General features: G+C 44.4%; 2 long non-coding RNA genes across 2 annotated transcripts in view; one reads left to right on the forward strand and one right to left on the reverse strand.

The window, feature by feature from the left end:
• Positions 1 to 5,889, reverse strand: part of LOC145504671 (uncharacterized) — a 90,489-nt gene extending 84,600 nt beyond the window's left edge. The window contains exon 1 of the long non-coding RNA XR_014052389.1: positions 5,746 to 5,889. This is a non-coding gene — a long non-coding RNA (uncharacterized LOC145504671). The remainder of the gene's footprint in view (positions 1 to 5,745) is intronic.
• A 148-nt stretch (positions 5,890 to 6,037) lies between these two features.
• Positions 6,038 to 13,928, forward strand: LOC145504721 (uncharacterized). Its single transcript, XR_014052467.1, has 3 exons — positions 6,038 to 6,492; positions 6,746 to 7,761; positions 13,374 to 13,928. It is a non-coding gene; the product is annotated as an uncharacterized LOC145504721 (long non-coding RNA).
• Positions 13,929 to 17,056: the final 3,128 nt, after the last annotated feature.

A 17,056-nucleotide genomic window follows, 5' to 3' on the forward strand; every position in this document is an offset into this window, starting at 1 on the left:
TGTTTGCACCCAAATCTTTATTTCAGGAACTGTTTTTGAAAGCATCCGCATCAAGAGAACGTCCGTCTTGTCTCTGTGTGACTTCAGTAAAGGGCCCTAACAGCTGAAGTCCTCATTTTCTCAGGTGTAAAGTGGAGAAGGGGACGACAGAGGATGAACTGGTTGGATGGTATCACTGACTCGATGGACCTGAGTTTGAGCAAGCTCCAGGAGGTTAGTGATGGACAGGGAGGCCTGGCGTGCTGCAGTCCATGGGGTCGCAAAGAGTCGAACATGACTGAGTGACTGAACTGACTGAAAGTGGAGGTGATCATAAACAATTCCTGCCTCATGGAGTGTTGGTAAAATGAGAAAACTCGACCATTCAACATGCATCTGGCACAGAATTTCATTCTCTTTCTTCATTCTTTTCACATCAGCTGCAGCTCCAAAGTTCCTTCTTGTGCTCTTTAAGTAAGGGGCTAAGTTGTCAGAATGCTCTGAGCTACTTAGGCCAAGATGCTTTGTCTTTATCTGTGCGCTAGGACAGCTGTGCTGGGAGGGAATTAGAAGGATGCTTTGCCCTGGCAAAGGACAATTTGAAGCTTTGGAAATAAAGGATAAAGACAAATGTTTCTCTGCAGAGGAAAGTTCAAATGGAGAAATTCTCCCAGAATATGGTATATCATTTTATGCAGGCACTTAGATAAATGAGCTTTAAAGGGGTAATATAATAGCTACTGGGCTTCCCTGATGGCTCAGTAGTAAAGAATTTGCCTGTCAATGAAGAAGACACAGGTTTGATCCCTCATCCAGGAAGAGCCCCTGGAGAAGGAAATAGCAACCCACTCCAGTATTCTTGCCTGGAGAACCACACAGACAGAGGAGCCTGGTGGGCTACAGTCTATGAAGTTGCAAAGAGTTGGACATGACTTAGCAACTGAACAACAACAAATAATAGCTACTGTATATTGAGATATCACTATGTGCCAGAATGTATAGAAATAACCCTGCTGAATCCTCATAGCAAGTCTCTAAGGGAAATGCTGTTTTTAATCCTAATTTTTGCAAAAGATGAAACAGAGGCTCAGAAAGATGAAGTCATTTGCCTAAAAGCAGAGCCAGAATTTGAACCCAAATCTGTTTGACTCGAAGCTCCAGCTGCACCTGCTGTGGATGGATGGATTCCTGATTTAGACTAAAGAGTCAGGATATTGCAACTGATGGTTAATCTCTAAGTCCCTGTGAGAATTGGGAAGAAGTTCCTCCTTTTTCAAGAAAGTGATTCGCACATCTGTAAAATGAGGGAGTGGAGTTAGAACCGTGATTCTCGTGGGAGTGATGCCATCCTCAAGGATATTGTGGAAATTTACAGGACTAGTCGGCACTATGGTGAGAGGATGCACAAAGGCATTTCAGGGTTGAGTACCAAGAAGAGCAGACATCCTAAACGATGCTTGGGATAATCCTGTCCAATGAAGAATAGGCTTCATACCCTGTCTATCCCACAAAACATTCCTCTTATTGAAAAGGTTATCTCAACCTAGACCTCAACACCATTTCATATACAAAAATAAGTCATTCTTAGTCACTTTTGATATACAATAAATTTTTCAGTGCGCCACTGCAAAATATCCCACATCTCGCAACAAAGACCAGACAGAGCCAAATACACTAATTGATGGTTTCACTGGGGTTATTTAAATGATCCACGTGTAATCGAAATTCATCAAGCTGGACACAAGATGACCACACTTGGACAAATCTTAACGTATCCGAAGTTGACCTCACTTTTCAAAAAGAAGTTCAATTTGAACACCCTGGTTTAAAAAGTTAGTAACTGCAAACAAAAGCCTCTGAGGTCAGACAGATTTGAGTTCAGATTTCATTGCCAGCATTTTCTACATTGTAAGAAAATTACTCAGCCTGTCTGAGCCTCCATGTCCTCACGTGTAAAATGAGAATAATAATTCACGAGAGGGTTCCAGACATAACATATGTAGAAGTGCCACCACTGCTCTTACGCTTCTCCCGGAATTCCACGCTCCATTAGCTCTGACTTCCCCAAAGCAGGGCTTGTGTCAGCGACGTTCATGTCCCCCTCTGCCCCCTCCCGAGCCCAAGGACATGGCTAATCAACCGTGACACTCTTCTTACTGACCCTTAAAATCCATCTCCACACAGCTCTCCCTGAAGCAGCACTCTCCGTGAGAGCTGGCATATGAAATAAAACCTAGTTGCAGTCCTGACCCGCATCACATTCATCTCTGCCTTGTCTGGAGCATCTTGTACAAAGACTGGTCAGGCTTGTAATAAATGGGAAAAGAATCGATATTTAGTTATTATAGCATCTAAAACTGAACACTCTCAACCAGGTGTTTTGTTTCATTATTTTTAAGCGACACATTATTATTATGTGTTATTTGTTTATTTGTTTTGACCACAGGTATGTGGGGTTTTAGTTTCCCCACCAGGGATCGAACCCATGCCTCCTGCATTGGAAGTGCAGAGTCTTAACCACTGGACCACCAGGGAAGTCTCTGGTCTGGTTTTTTAATAGTACCTCTTAAACTCCTACATGAAAGAACCATAATTCTCGAGTAATCAAAGATATTAAGAACCAAACTAATTTAGGCAAGGAATACCAACCCACAGATTGGAGGTGGCTAAACTAGTTTCAAACCCAGGTTTGTCCATCTAATGCCCAAGGTCTGTCCGTTATAGCATGCCATGTTTCATCAACTTGGACATGCAGTGCACATCTAACATCAGAAAATAGACAACTGTGGATGAATTATCCAGAATCCAGAATGTGGAAAAAGACATGCGTTATACAGTTAGGAGTGAGTTAAAAAGAGAATATAAAAAATGATCTCGTGTAAAAAAGTAAATAAAAATAAGTGAGGTCAGATGGTTTAAAAGCAGCAAGACAGAACTGACAGTTTGCAAGACTAACAATTTATTGGCTTCTAATTCTGCAGATTTGCTTTTTCAAGCATGGGCCCATTAGGTACTCCGTTAATGGAGCAGACCGCCTTCGCTAATCCCATGAAGAGCAGCAGCCCACTCTCTGCAGTCCCGCTTGTTCTCTCGCTTTCAGTTTGGTCTGCTTTCCTGCTGGTTTCATGTATCTCATCAGAGACCAGAAGTGGGAAAACAGAGCTGTCCTCTGACAAAACAGAAGTCTTTGCAGTGCAGAACCAAGAGGACCTGCCACTGTCCAGCCATGCCCCTCCAGCATCCCTTCTCTGGATCCTTCTCTCTATTAATAGAAGCAGCCAGCATCTTTTCCTGCTCAGAGCATCCCAACTTCCACACATCTCCTCCACACACATCAGACCACTCCACACAAGACAGGCATCTCAGCCCATCTTGCTGAAAATAGTCTTCCTTCCTCCTCCAAAGCAGCAGATGGCATCATAGATGATACAGCTTCAACAACTTTTCTTTCCTCCAGATTTTAGCTCAATATAAGGAATCATTTTCCAACAGCCACAACTTCCCAAAGAAGGTGAGTTAACCCCTTCAGGCAATGGTGTGTCTGATCCCCAAGGGATCTCTTGAGAAGGTATCCTTGGGGGATTCCAGTCTCAGAGGAGAAATTGCATTGGCTGCCCACTAATGCTCCCTGCCTACTCTAGAGTTCTCTGATTCGACAGGGATCTTGAGGCCTTTGGGTGGCATCAAGGAGGAAATTTGAGGCAGTTTTGTGAGAGGCATCTTTGACTCCAGCACAGAGCTCATCAAGCTTTTTGTGCAAAGAGCCAGATGGCACAGGCCTTAGGCTTTCCATGTCCTACATTGTTTGTTTGTTGAGATGATTTGATTCTGTGATATCAGGAAAGCATCCATAGACAGTCTGTAAACAAATAAGTGTGGTAACGTTCCAACAAGACTTCATTTACAAAATAGGTGGCCATTAAGTCTTAGCTTATTTCAAAATAAAAAGGTAAAAATAGGAATTGGCAGCAGGCCAGATTTGACCTGTCCCCTATAGTTGCATGTGCATACTCAGCCGTGTCCAACTCTTTGAGACCCCGTGGACTGTAGCCCACCAGGCTCCTCTGTCCATGGGATTTTCCAGGCAAGAATACTGGAGTGGGTTATATCCTACTCCAGGGTATCTTCCTGACCCTGGAATCAAACCCACATCTCCTGAATTGACAGGCAGATTCTTTACCAGTAGCGCCACTTGGGCTATAGTTGGCTAATACTTATTCTAGAGGAAACTTATCCACCTGAACCTCCTCTCCCTTCCTGCTCATCCAGTCAACCACTGAGCCAAGTCAGCACCATTTCCAGAATATGTCTCATGACTATCCACAAGAGAGGCAAGGCCAGCCCCTTGGGTAACCAAGCCCACATCAGCCATAGCAAGCAACTGCAGCAAGACCCCCAAATCGACCTTCCATTGAGAGACATGCACACATTTCTTAAAATGTCAGCAGGTACTAAAACCCTGGGGTAGAAGTGTTCAGTCTTCCAAGCAGGAGAACTGTTGTAGGTTTAGGGGAGCTCATTACAAGCCTCCTCACTTGCAGATTCCTGAGAAATGGACAGCAGACCCAAGGAACCATGTGAGACTCAAGATCCAGGACTGTATTCTCCTAAAAGGTCAGGTAAGTACCGGATAGCTTCCGTATTTTAAAGTGAAAGTCACTCAGTCATGTCTGACTCTTTCTCCAGGCCAGGATACTGGAGTGGGTAGCCTTTCCCTTCTCCAGTGGATCTTCCCAACCCAGGGATCAAACCCAGGTCTCCCACATTGCAGGAGGATTCTTTACCAGCTGAGCCACAAGGGAAGCCGAAGAATACTGGAGCGGGTAGCCGTTCCCTTCTCCAGGGGATCTTCCTGACCCAGGAATCAAACCGGACTCTCCTGCATTGCAGGCAGATTCTTTATCAACTGAGCTCTCAGGGAAGCCTGATATCAGGGGCACTTCCATATTTAGGGCATTGGGTTTGCCATGTTGGATAACATGGCTCAAAACAAGCCTTCCCCAATTTTCTCCTAACCCCTTGCAGACATTTGGGTCTGTTTGGAGGAGAAGGAAAGCTCAAAAACCAACTCAAAGACCTTCTGCCCAAAAGTTGCTTTCTTGAATTCTTACAATAGGAGGGAAAGACAGCAAATAACGCTTGGGACTACAGCTCTGCATTAAAGAGGACAGGTTGTATTACTGAAATTATCTTACTGGCGATAGGGGCGCTAGAGCCCGGAGCCTGTGCTCCGTAATGAGAAAAGTCACCGCAGTGAGAAGCCTGTGAACCACCACTAAGGAGTGACCCCCACTCGCCACAACTAGAGAAAAAGCCTGCACATCAATGAAGACCCAGCACAGCCAAAAATAAACAAATAATACTTATTAAAAAAGAGAAAAAAAGAAAACTACCATCTTGGTTACTTTATGAGCTCCAGGGTGAAAATCTGAACTTAGTTTTGAGGCAAGTTGTCCTTTATCTTGGAAACAATCATTTCAGTAGTCCCCTTGGGTTATACATGTGCAAAGTTAAGTGCATTCCTACCCGCTGGTTTGGGGAAAGGGACTTTTTTTTAGTAGAGATGGGCTTGGAAAGGCCTGAGTTTAGAAGAGGTTGATAAGAAAATTGATAATGAATCCTTTCTCATGGACTGTTTACATATGTGAATGTTGACATATGTAAACCATATGTTCACGGTGGGCCAAGGAGCCTTCTGGGAGAAAGGAGTCGGTATTTATTTACTTCTTATATTTACTAAAACACTTCTGACACAGGTGGATCTACCTGAGGCCAGATGGTGGAAAGAAAAAGAAGGACCTCCAAGAGGAAATTCATCAGGAGAGAGGAGTGTGGACCAGGCAACCAGGCAGAGGCTGACGGAGCAGCTTGTTCCAGGCAGTGAGTGGATGCTATTCAATTCATGATACTGCTCTTGGGTGATGGGCTGGGCCTGACGGTTGCTTTTGATACGAAATGAAAGAGCAGACCTCTGATTGGCCACATCACCAGCCACCCGGGCCAATCGGAGAGAAGAGTATCCTTGACCAAGGGTAGCCCAGGAGAAGGAACATCACCCACTGTTCTCTGTGGAACCACAGCAAGAGCTGACATTTCTCCAGACTACGGGTTCTGCCCAGCTTCAGCAGGGGCCAAGGACCCCAAGTATTGTTCTTCTCATCCGAAGAGCAACCACAAAGGTTCTTAGGCTTCCCAGGAAAGGCTCTGAAGACAAAGGGTGGATGTCGAAGAGACGGCACTGCCTGCTGATCTGACAGGTGAAGGACGGCATGCACTAAGTGGCTGTTGGCCAAGAGACTCATTTTGCATTTGTGTGAGCTGTTGAGTCTGGGACTTGCAGGTTCTGAGCATGTGAGCCCGCTGAGGCTCAGAGAGGTTTCATAACAGGATCTCGGCCCGTCTGAAGTCTCCTCATGGCGCATAGATCCCCCGGGAAGTTCTAAAACAGCACGGCTGAATCGATCTTTTGGAGTAGAGCCAAGGAAGCAACTATACTTGAACTTGAGAAGTTCTGTAGGTGAACCTAATGTGTTGGAGGTTGTGAAGTACAAGACTAGCTCAAGACAAATAGATGAGAGATAGACAGAGAGAGAGAGAAGATAGATGGTAGATAAGATAGATAGATATACCCATTTTGTGGATGAGGAAGTTGAAGGTTAGAAATTCAAATAAGTAGCCCAAGGTCATTCAACGGATAAGCCTCAGAAACATATGTCAAATCTAAGTCTGTCTGATTGCTGACGCCATATTGGTTTTATTCTATCAGGTTGCCTTGAGGATTCTGGAGGATGAGGATAAAGGAACCAAGACAGACAAAAGAGAACAGAAAGAATCCCTGGGTTTCCCTGGTGGTCCAGGAGTTAAGAATCCGCCCTGCAATTCAGGGGACACCGGTTCAATCCCTGGTGTGGGAAGATCCCACATGCCGTGGAGCAACTAAGCCCGTGCACCCCAACTCCTGAGTCCGCACGCTAGAGCCCTCGAGCCTGCTCCACAACAAGAAGCCACACACCACGACTGGGCAGGAGCCCCTGCTCATGTCAACTAGACTAAAGCCCGCTACAGCAATGAAGAGAAAAGCCGTGTGCATCAGTAAAGGCCCAGCACAGCCAAAAAAAAGAATCCCCCAAAGACTTCAGCATCCTACCAGTTAAAAACACCTTTGCAGTGAATCAAAAGATTTTGCAGAATCACAAAATTTCTTCTTTATGTCAATGAAAAGCCATCCATGCCAAATCAACATGTTTCAAGACAGGTTTCTCTCTCCCATTTCTTTCTAGCCAAGAAGCTTGTCAAGCTCGATGCACTCGAGGCATCACTGGGAGGCAGGCACTGAATGAAAAGGAGAAAATGTGTGTGGCTGGTGTGGCTTGGATGACAAGGGAATCAGCTCTGAGGGGCTCCCCGCCTTATAGAGCACAGGCAGGAGGAGAGCGCCACCTTGTGGGGGAAGTTGGTGCAAGCCAGGCTGGTTCAGAGCTCTGGACCAGAGATATGAGGCCTAGACTCTGAAAGCTGAAGCTCCTACACCTTGGCTGACTCTTGGCAAAAGACCCTGATGCTGGAAAAGATTGAGGGCAGGAGGAGAAGGGGGCGACAGAGGATGAGATGGTTGGATGGCATCACCAATTCAGTGGAGATGCATTTGAGCAAGCTCCAGGTGATGGTGGAAGATATAGGAGCCTGGGGTGCTGCAGTCCACAGGGTCGCAAAAAGTCAGACACGACGAACAATCAAACAACAGCAATAAGAGCAAAGAGGGCAGGAGTCCTCTGAGTGTCTGTGAGTACCTAGCAAATAATAACACTCTTTTAATTAGAGCCATTTTTACTGGGGAGAAGGAAATGGCAACCCACTCCAGTATTCTTGCCTAGAGAATCTTGTGGACGGAGGAGCCTAGTGGGCTCCATTGTCATTGGCTCAATGACAGTAGTCCATTGGGTCACTCAGAGTCGGACACAACTGAAGCGACTTAGCATGCATGCATGCATGCATTGGAGAAGGAAATGGCAACCCACTCCAGTATTCTTGCCTGGAGAATCCCAGGGACAGAGGAACGTTGTGGGCTGCTGTCTATGGGGTCGCACGGAGTCGGACACGACTGAAGCTGCTTAGCAGCAGCATTGTTTGTTGGAGGCTTAGAATGCACAAAGTTCTAAGCGGAGCCTTTCCTCAGTACCCTTGTCCGTCACGTATCACTTGCTGTTTATGAGGTTGAGATATTATCCTAGTTATAGCAATGAGGAAAAGGGTCTAGAACTGCGGATAACTGACCAGCCCAAGTCACAGAGCAAGTAGTAAGGGATCTGGGATTCAACTGAGGGGAAATAACAGTGAACTGCATTTCTGCTAGGGGTCTGTTTGACTACAGATCTCTTGACAGTGTGTATGAGAAGGAAAAATGCAGGCAGGAAAACAGAGGCCAGCACAAACCTGTCCTGGAAACTGTCCGACCGTTTCTCCACATCCTCTTGTTCTATAACTAGGCAGGAAAAAACAGGAGCCAGAAGGGCACTTGCAGTGGTGTGCTGCTGAGTGTTTAAAAACTGGCTCTATGGGGTGTGAAAGCCCTGATTTGTGGCTTTTGCCAATTTCTCTGGTATAAATACTCCCTCTGTGGCCAATTTCAAGCTACCAACTTGGCATCAACTACTCCACAAATTTCCTGAAAATTTAACATGAGCTTATTTCAACTGGTTCTAGTACATCCATGGAATCAATTTCATTCTAAGAGGATGAGGCTCATTGGTTAGACATCGGGACTTTCCCCATCCTCCAGTCCAAAATGATCTGGAGTGTTTAGCATCCTTCAGTGATCTCATTCAGGATTTTTCTCTTCAGGGCTAGTGCATTGTTTACTTCAGCTTGGCAGACATACAATCTGGTTGCATGTTTGGCATGAATCATAGACACTAATGAGTCATACCTCTGGGCTTGAATGCACGTAAGATTTGAATAAGAGACATCCTAAACCAGAAAAACAGATTTTGTGAATCTTGACAAACAGGAGAAAAGTTTCCATTCTAGTTAGGATTGGGTTCAATTAGTGAAAGAACATATTAGGGCTTCCCTGGTGGTCCAGTGGTTAAGACTCCACACTTCCACTACAGCAGTCATGGGTTTGATCCCTGGTTAGGGAACTAAGATCCCACATGCCACATGGAACAGACAAAAAAAAATATATATATATATATATGTATATATACATATACATATATATATATATATATATAGCAAATTAAAACTTAAAAATCAAAAAGCAAAGCAGAGTGGAAATGGAGATGAACTACACATATATATCTTGGGGGAGTAAAGAGAAGTCACAATGAGTCACAGAATACCTTTAAAAATTAGTATAAAATAGATAGCAATGGAATTGCAAGAAAAGAAAGTATGATGACTGGGGACCAGGTCTCCCTTCAGGTTCAGAATTGCTTAAGTGGAGTTTAGTCTTCCTTGTTGCAAGCACAGTGGAGTGTTAAATGAATAACATTTGGGTGGAAATCTGTGGCACTGCCCAAGTTACTTAACATTTCTAAGGCTCAGTATCCTTGTCTGTGAAATAGTGATATTAATGATACTGTCAAAGCAGTTTCGGGGATGAACTGAGTGTAAACATTTATCCACATTTCATTTCAAGCTTGTTGCCAACAGGAAAGACTTTTTAAAAAAAAGAAACTAATTCAAAGATTTTCTTTGGGGGAGAAACTAAAGTGACTTAAACACCAGTCAACTAAAGTTTTAGAAGAGGAATGTCTGGTTTGAAGGTTATTAGGAAGTCATGCTACTTAAAGAGCCCTGCACCTTTGAGTATCTGGTCAAGCAAGGGTTACCGGGCCCACCTGAACAGTAAGAGCTGAGGGAGTCTGTCTAACTTCCCAGAAGGAAGCTAAATTTGTTTCAAGTCCATCAGAAAAATAGTCCAGAGCTCTATTAGGAATCTTAGATCCTTCCCAAAGAGGCTGAAAATCATACCAACCAACAAAGTTCTGTCCCTGATCAGGTTTGGAATGATTTCCTTTCACAGTGACCATCACATAGGGTGGTGTGAGGATTAAATGAAATGGTAACAGCAGTTAACACACTCGCAGTGTTTTTCCTGTGCCAGGACCAGTGGTGAACATATTACATCTCTGATGAAATCATGTTATCTGCCAATTCAGAATTTTCCACAGGCTTTTTGTTGCACTTAAGACAAAACACATTTTCTCTCCTTGTGGTCAAAGCCCCACGTGATCTGATTCCATCTACTACTACTCTCTCCCAATATCCTCCAGCTCCAATGACCACATTTCTGTTCCTCAAATGCATCAAGCTGATTCCTGCCCCAGGACTCCAGCCTTAGCTGTTCTCCCTGTGCCAGCTACTCCCATTTCCTCCTGGCTGGCTTCGCTGTGACATTCAGATCTGAGAATGACCTTCCCTAACCTGTGAGCTGCTGTCCAGTCATCCCTCTAAGTAGAGGGATCTCTACTTCATCTTAGGCAGAATACTTGTCTTTGCTTGATATGTTATTCATGCATTTGTTTGTTGATCATCTAATTCCACTAGAATGGAAGAGCTGATGGCAAGGTTTCATCTGTCCAGCTCACCTGCATCCTCTCCCATGCCCAGAACATTTCCTGGCACATAGTAGGAGCCCAAGCTTGTTGCCAGTGGGAAAGATTTTTAGAAAGAGAAGCTAATTCAAAGACTTCTTTGGAGGAGAAACCAAAAGTGACTTCAGCACTACTCAACTAACGTTTTAGAAGAGGAATGTCTGGTTTGAAAGTTATTGGGAAATCACGTGGCTTAAAGAGTGCTGTCCCTTTGAATATCTGGTTAAGGAATTAATTCAGTTCAGTTCAGTCGCTCAGTTGTGTCCAGCTCTTTGCAGCCCCATGGACTGCAGCACGCCAGGCTTCCCTGTCCATCACCAACTCCCAGAGTTTACTCAAATTCATGTCCATAGAGTCGGTGATGCCATCCAACCATTTCGTCCTCTGTCATCCCCTTCTCCTCCTGCCTTCAATCTTTCCCAGCATCAGGGTCTTTTCCAATGAATCAGTTCTTTGCATCAGGTGGCCAAAGTATTGGAGTTTCAGCTTCAGCATCAGTCCTTCCAATGAATATTCAGGACTGATTTCCTTTAGGATGGGCTGGTTGGATCTCCTTGCAGTGAATGAATGAATGCTCTCAGTCTTCCCTAAAACCCTACGGCAGGTCTATTACTCTTTGTATTTTACGAATAAGAAAACAAGGCACAGAGAAGCTGATGGATTTGTCCAGAGTCCTAAAGCGAGAAAACAGCAAAGCTGGAATGCAAACCCAGCTGTGGCTCCAAATGCCCCAGATTCTATCTCTTCATCATCATGCCTGCAAACACAAGATCCTTCCCTCACCCTTCCTGTTTTTCTTTTTCTGGCTTCACCCCATGGCACACAGTATTCCCTCACCAGAAGTCAAACCTGCGTCCCCTGCCTTGCAAGGTGGATTCTTAACCACTGGACCACCAGGGAAGTCGTGGACATCATTCTTGAGTCAGATCTTTCTAATAAGAAAGCTCCCGCTTTGAAATCAAGGAGGACACTGCAGGGGCTCTCTCAGGTACAAAAGCCTTTCCATGTCCTGTTTCTTTTTTGTAGGAAAAAGGTCTAGGCCTCCTAGACAGTCCCTGAGTTCCAAAGGGCAGATTCAAACAGTAACCAACTAGGGACAGAATGCAGAAACAATGGAGGAGCAGTCAAGAAACAATGGTACAGCAATAAAGCTGGGTCCTGGTTCCTCCCCAAGGAATATACATAAAATATACCCTTGAGGTCTTTTGCAGGAACTAAGGCCCCCCACCTAAATGGAGGATGGTAGCTATAGGCTAAGCCCAAGATTCCTAGAACAACACCTTGTTAACCTCAGCACCAGCCGATCAGAAGAAAGTCTTTTAAACAACATTTCCATTTATTTATTTATGGGCTGTTCTGGGTCTTCACTGATGTGCCAGGGCTTTCTCTAGTTGCGGGGTGCAGGCTCCTCATTGCAGTGGCTTCTGTTGTTGCAGAGCACGGGCTCTAGGCATGGGGGCTTCAGTAGTTGCAGCTCGTGGACTCAGTAGTTGTGGTACACGGGCTTAGTTGCTTCAGGGCATGTGGGATCATCCTGGACCAGGGATCAAACCCATGTCCCCTGCATTGGCAGGACAACCAGGGAAGCCCCCCATCCCAAATTTTGCCTATAAACCTCTTCCCTGAAAACCATCAGGGAGTCTAGGTTTTTTGAACACAAGCCACTTGTCCTTCCTGCTTGGCCCTTGCAATAAACCTTTCTCTGCTCCACAGGCTGATGTTTCAGTTTGTCTGGCCTCACCTTGCATTGGGCACATGAACTTGGCATTTGGCAACACTTTTAAAGAGTTGTCCCCACCCGATCTGTGGTCTCCCTGGCATAACGAGACATGAATATGAAAAAAGGCAAGCCATCTGGCTTGAAGAATACCAGATTTGTATCGATGTTTTGATGTAGGCCAGCATGCACTAGTAGTAAGAATCAAGTCAAGGCTCAGTTTACCAAGGGGGTATCAGTCGTGACCGACTCTTTGCAACCCCACAGACTGTACCTGCCAGGCTCCTCTGTCCATGGAATTCTCCAGGGAAGAACACTGGAGTGGGTTGCTATTGCCTTCTCCAGGGGATCTTCCTAACCCAGGGATCGAACCCACGTCCCTTGCACCTCCTGCATTGGCAGGTGTATTCTTTACCACTGAGCCACGTGGGAAGCCCACCAAGGGGGCACACCATGACAAACGCTGGCATTCACCAGGCTTCCAAGCACATGCCATCATTTTCACAGTCCCTTTCCATTTGGGTCCCTCCTCATCACCACAACAAGGCGTGTTCCATACTAAGCAACAGGACTTTGAATGTGTAGTATTTGTTTCACATAATCAAACAATGGATAAGAACAAGCACAGCTGGGCCTCAGGAACAAGTGGAGTGTTCCAGAATCCAGCCCTCAAGAAACCAAGCACCACACTCGGAGAGTTGGAGTACTCAGGTTTATTACGCCAGCAGGCCCAGAGGAGTTAACGCTCTAAGCTCTGAGCCCTGAACAAAGGGGTGACAGAATTTTTATACACAGACAGGCATGATTAAGTGGGTTTGTGAGTTTGCAGGGGCTGGGCGATTGCAAAGAGCAGGACAAGGGTGAGTGAGATCAGCTCCAGTTCTGAGTATTCTGAGTCCCCACTTTCTGAGACTACGTGACCTACGTGATCCAGACTTTACGAGGGGCAAGCTGAGTTACAGAGGCAGAAGGAGCAGGAGGTTATGTAAAATGTTAACTTTTCCTCTTCAGGAGGACAGTGCATCTCTTACCCATGCTTTGCTCTGCAGGTTGTCAGATTTTTTTTTTCCCTTCTGCAGACTGGCTCTATCCACATGGCAGAGGACCTGGCAGTTGACAGCTCCAGAAATCTGCTTATGATCTGGTCACCAGAGAGGGAGACTTCAAAAACCTCAGGCATAGTTTTTGTCAACTACAAATTGGCGCTTGCCAAGGGCATTTACCATCTGCCTCTTCCAGAGATTGAACCCTGTGCTGAAGCAGATGTTGACCTTCGACACAGCCTGAAGGGAGTTCAGCGTGGAGAGTGAGACACTCCGCTCCAGGAAAACGGGTGGAACAGGTCTTCAGATAGTTAGATATTTTCAGAAACTGATTTCCTGATCCCAATCCTTGCATGTCCCCTGGTCTAGAAAAGCACTAACTCCCTTCATGGGGACACCAGTTCCTTGTGGCTAGCAGAAAACCTTTTGTATGATAAGTGTTTGATTGCTTGAACTCCCCATTCATCAAAATTACATATTTTGACCTTCCCCCTGTACCTCTTTGGAGCAGTCTCTCAGAGCTATCTGGGGTGCTGTCTTCAGGGCTGCAGTCCTCATTTTGCCCCAAATAAAACTTAACTCACACTCTTACGTGGTGCATCTTTTTTTAGTCGACATTCTAATTGATGCAGCTTACATCAAGGGTTTATTTCTGGATGATTAGCTGTTGTCAATAAACTGTGTTGCCCTCATTTTCTACAAGGAACCTGTGGAGTTTAAATTTAAAACGTCGCCAAGAAAATTTGAGGTTACCTGAGACAGACCCATCTGGAATGGTTCCTCAGCAACACCTCAATTTGTTCACCACAGTGTGGGGTCCTGTCTTCCATCCTGCAGGGTCAGAAGGTGGCTATCAGTACACAAAGGATGGACCTGAATCTCATGTAGTTTCACCATTAACCGGGTTCTTAGACTTTTATGCATAAAAATCATTCATGAATCAACAGATGAACAGATAAAGAAGTTGTGATACACACATACGATGGAATATTACTCAGCCAAAGAAAGGAACAGACATGAGTCAGCTGAACTGAGGTGGATGAGCCTAGAGCTTGTTATACACAGTGAAGTAACTCGGAAAGATAAAAACAAATGCGTATATTAACACATATCTATGGAATCTGGAAAGATGGTACTGATGAACCTTGTTTACAGAGCAGGAAGAGAGACAGAGACATAGAGAACAGACTTGTGGACACAGCAGGGGAAGGAGAGGGTGGGACAAACTGAGAGAGTAGAACTGAAACATTACTCTGTGTAAAATAGACAGCTACTGTGTTACATAACACAGGGGGCTCAACCTCCTGCTCTGTGACAGCCGAGAGAGGTGGGATGGGGCAGCTGAGAGGCAGGTTCAGCAGGGAGGGGATATGTGTATACTTACAGCTGATTCGTGTTGTTGTATGGCAGAAACCAGCACAACATTGTAAAGCAACTATCTTCCAATTAAAAATAAATTTTAAAGAAATCATTCCTGACTGTTACAAGCACCAAGTGAAAAGCTTACTATATTTGCTGATCAGCACTTTTTCTTCCTAGAGGCAAAGTTAAATATAAAGCCAAATTTGACTCGAAGGTTGTCTGATGATCACAGAGTCAGAAGAGGAATGGATTGGATGATCTCAGGGGCGAGGACCCTTTAGCAAATGCATGCTTTCTGTAGAAACAATGTCAGTTCTAGACACTTTGGATCCGTCGCTTTCATAGATGATATTCCAGCCATTTCCCCTCTGAAAAGATTCTTTATTCAGAGGTAGAATGCTTTCATTACTTAGGTATACAATTTCTTGGTTATAATCACTGTTTTCTCATTTCTCTCAGAATTTCCACCCAGAAGACCTGGATTGGAATTAGGTGATTCAGCTAATATTACATCGTTTCTACAGATCTTATTTCATTTCTACTTTTTTCTAATTTCATTCTAGGAAGTGTGACTTTCAGTTTTCAGGGAGCCAACTATTACTTAGAATATTCATGAAATGCACACACAGACCCCTTAAGGCTATTTTTAAAATTAAAACAATAATATTGAAGACAAACTCTTCTAAATGCAAAATTCCTTTCTGTTTTTATAAGCACGTAAGGAGTACCTTTTATTTCAAGCCATTTGATAAACTGCCATTCCAGTTGTCAAAACAGCTAGCAATTCAGTAACTTTAATAGACAACGGCTGCTTAACTTCATAATAAATCTTACTTTTATATATTTTGTTGCTATAGCTGCTAGAAGTTTAAATCTTGAAAGCAAAGAAATATGAAAAAGTAATGTTACCTGCATGAAAGGAGTAGCCTCTTCTGAAAACAAAAACATATTAAAATTAGAAAACATAGAATAAAAATGTGACAAAAAGGCCAATAATCACATAAAGGGGCTACCAATGGCCTTCAGAGTCTCCCAAACCTTGATGAGAAAATTCGTATTTTAGAATTTTGTCTAAGTATACCTGCCACAGAGAAGAAAATGGCAATCCACGCCAGTATTCTTGCCTGGAGAATCCCATGGACAAGAGGAGCCTGGCAGGCCATGGTCCTTGGGGTCGAAAAGAGTTGGACACGACTGAGCAACTGAGCAAGTGTGTACACATATCTGCCATACCTCCTCCCCCAAAGCTAAAAGCAGTTTCTTCACACAGTAGCAAATCTGCCCGTACATTCACAGACAGTTTAGGTAATTGATGGGCTACATCCCTGGTGGCTCAGCAGTAAAGAATCCTCCTTTCAATATAGGAGACACAGGAGACACAGATTCGATCCCTGGGTCAAAAAGATCCCCTGAAGGAGGAAATGGCAACCCACTGCAGTATTCTTGCTGGAAAATCCCCTAAACAGAGGAGTCTGGCAGGCTACAGTCTATAGGGTCTCAAAGAGTCAGACACAACTGAGCAACTGAGCACTGACTAACTGGGCTACGTCACAGAACATTGCTGACAAAAATGAAATAAATATATGATACTAACTCAATGAGCATTTATTGAGCACATCTTGTGCACCCAGTACCGTATAATAAAGGCAAACTTGGACACTTTCCTTTAACCTGCTCCTTCCTCAGCATGCAGAATTTCCCCTCTCTTTGTCCAAATTCCACCCATTCTTTTTATTTATTTATTTAGTATCTAACTGGCTGTTCTGGGTCTTAGTTGCAGCACATAGGATCAAGTTCCCTGGCCAAAGATCGAACCTGGGCTACCTGCATTGGGAGCACAGAGTTTTAGCCACTGGACCACCAGGGAAGTCTCTCCACTCATTCTTAATAATCCATTTCATCTGGGCTGCATACGACAAACTGTCCTGTGACAAAATGATATATGTCACATTGTCATTTGTGTGCGTTGGCTTGGCCGTTACTACAGCTCTGTGAATTAGGCATTATCTTCATTGTTCAGAGAAGCAACTTGCTATCTAGTGACAGGCAGAAGTTCTTGAAGACTGGCTTCCCAACTTTGAAGCGTCAGAATCACACCTTTGCTGCCTCCTTTTATTCCAGGGGTTGGCAAACTTTTTCTATAAAAGGCCAGATGGTAAATCTTCTCAGTGCTGCAAGCCATGCAGTGTTTGTCTCAGCCCTGGCCTTGCAGCAAAAGCAGACACAGACAATTAGGGGGAGGGGGGAAGCAACTGAATGGGGTTTAAATAAAACTTTACATATAAAAACAGGTAAAACAGATAAAGGCCTGTGGGACATAGTTAGTCTAGTCCCTTGTTTTTCAAATAGTGATCCAT

Source organism: Giraffa tippelskirchi, chromosome 1 (assembly GCF_054371585.1).
Source record: "Giraffa tippelskirchi isolate mGirTip1 chromosome 1, T2T-mGirTip1v1.2.pri, whole genome shotgun sequence".
NCBI classification, from domain to species: Eukaryota; Metazoa; Chordata; class Mammalia; order Artiodactyla; family Giraffidae; genus Giraffa; species Giraffa tippelskirchi.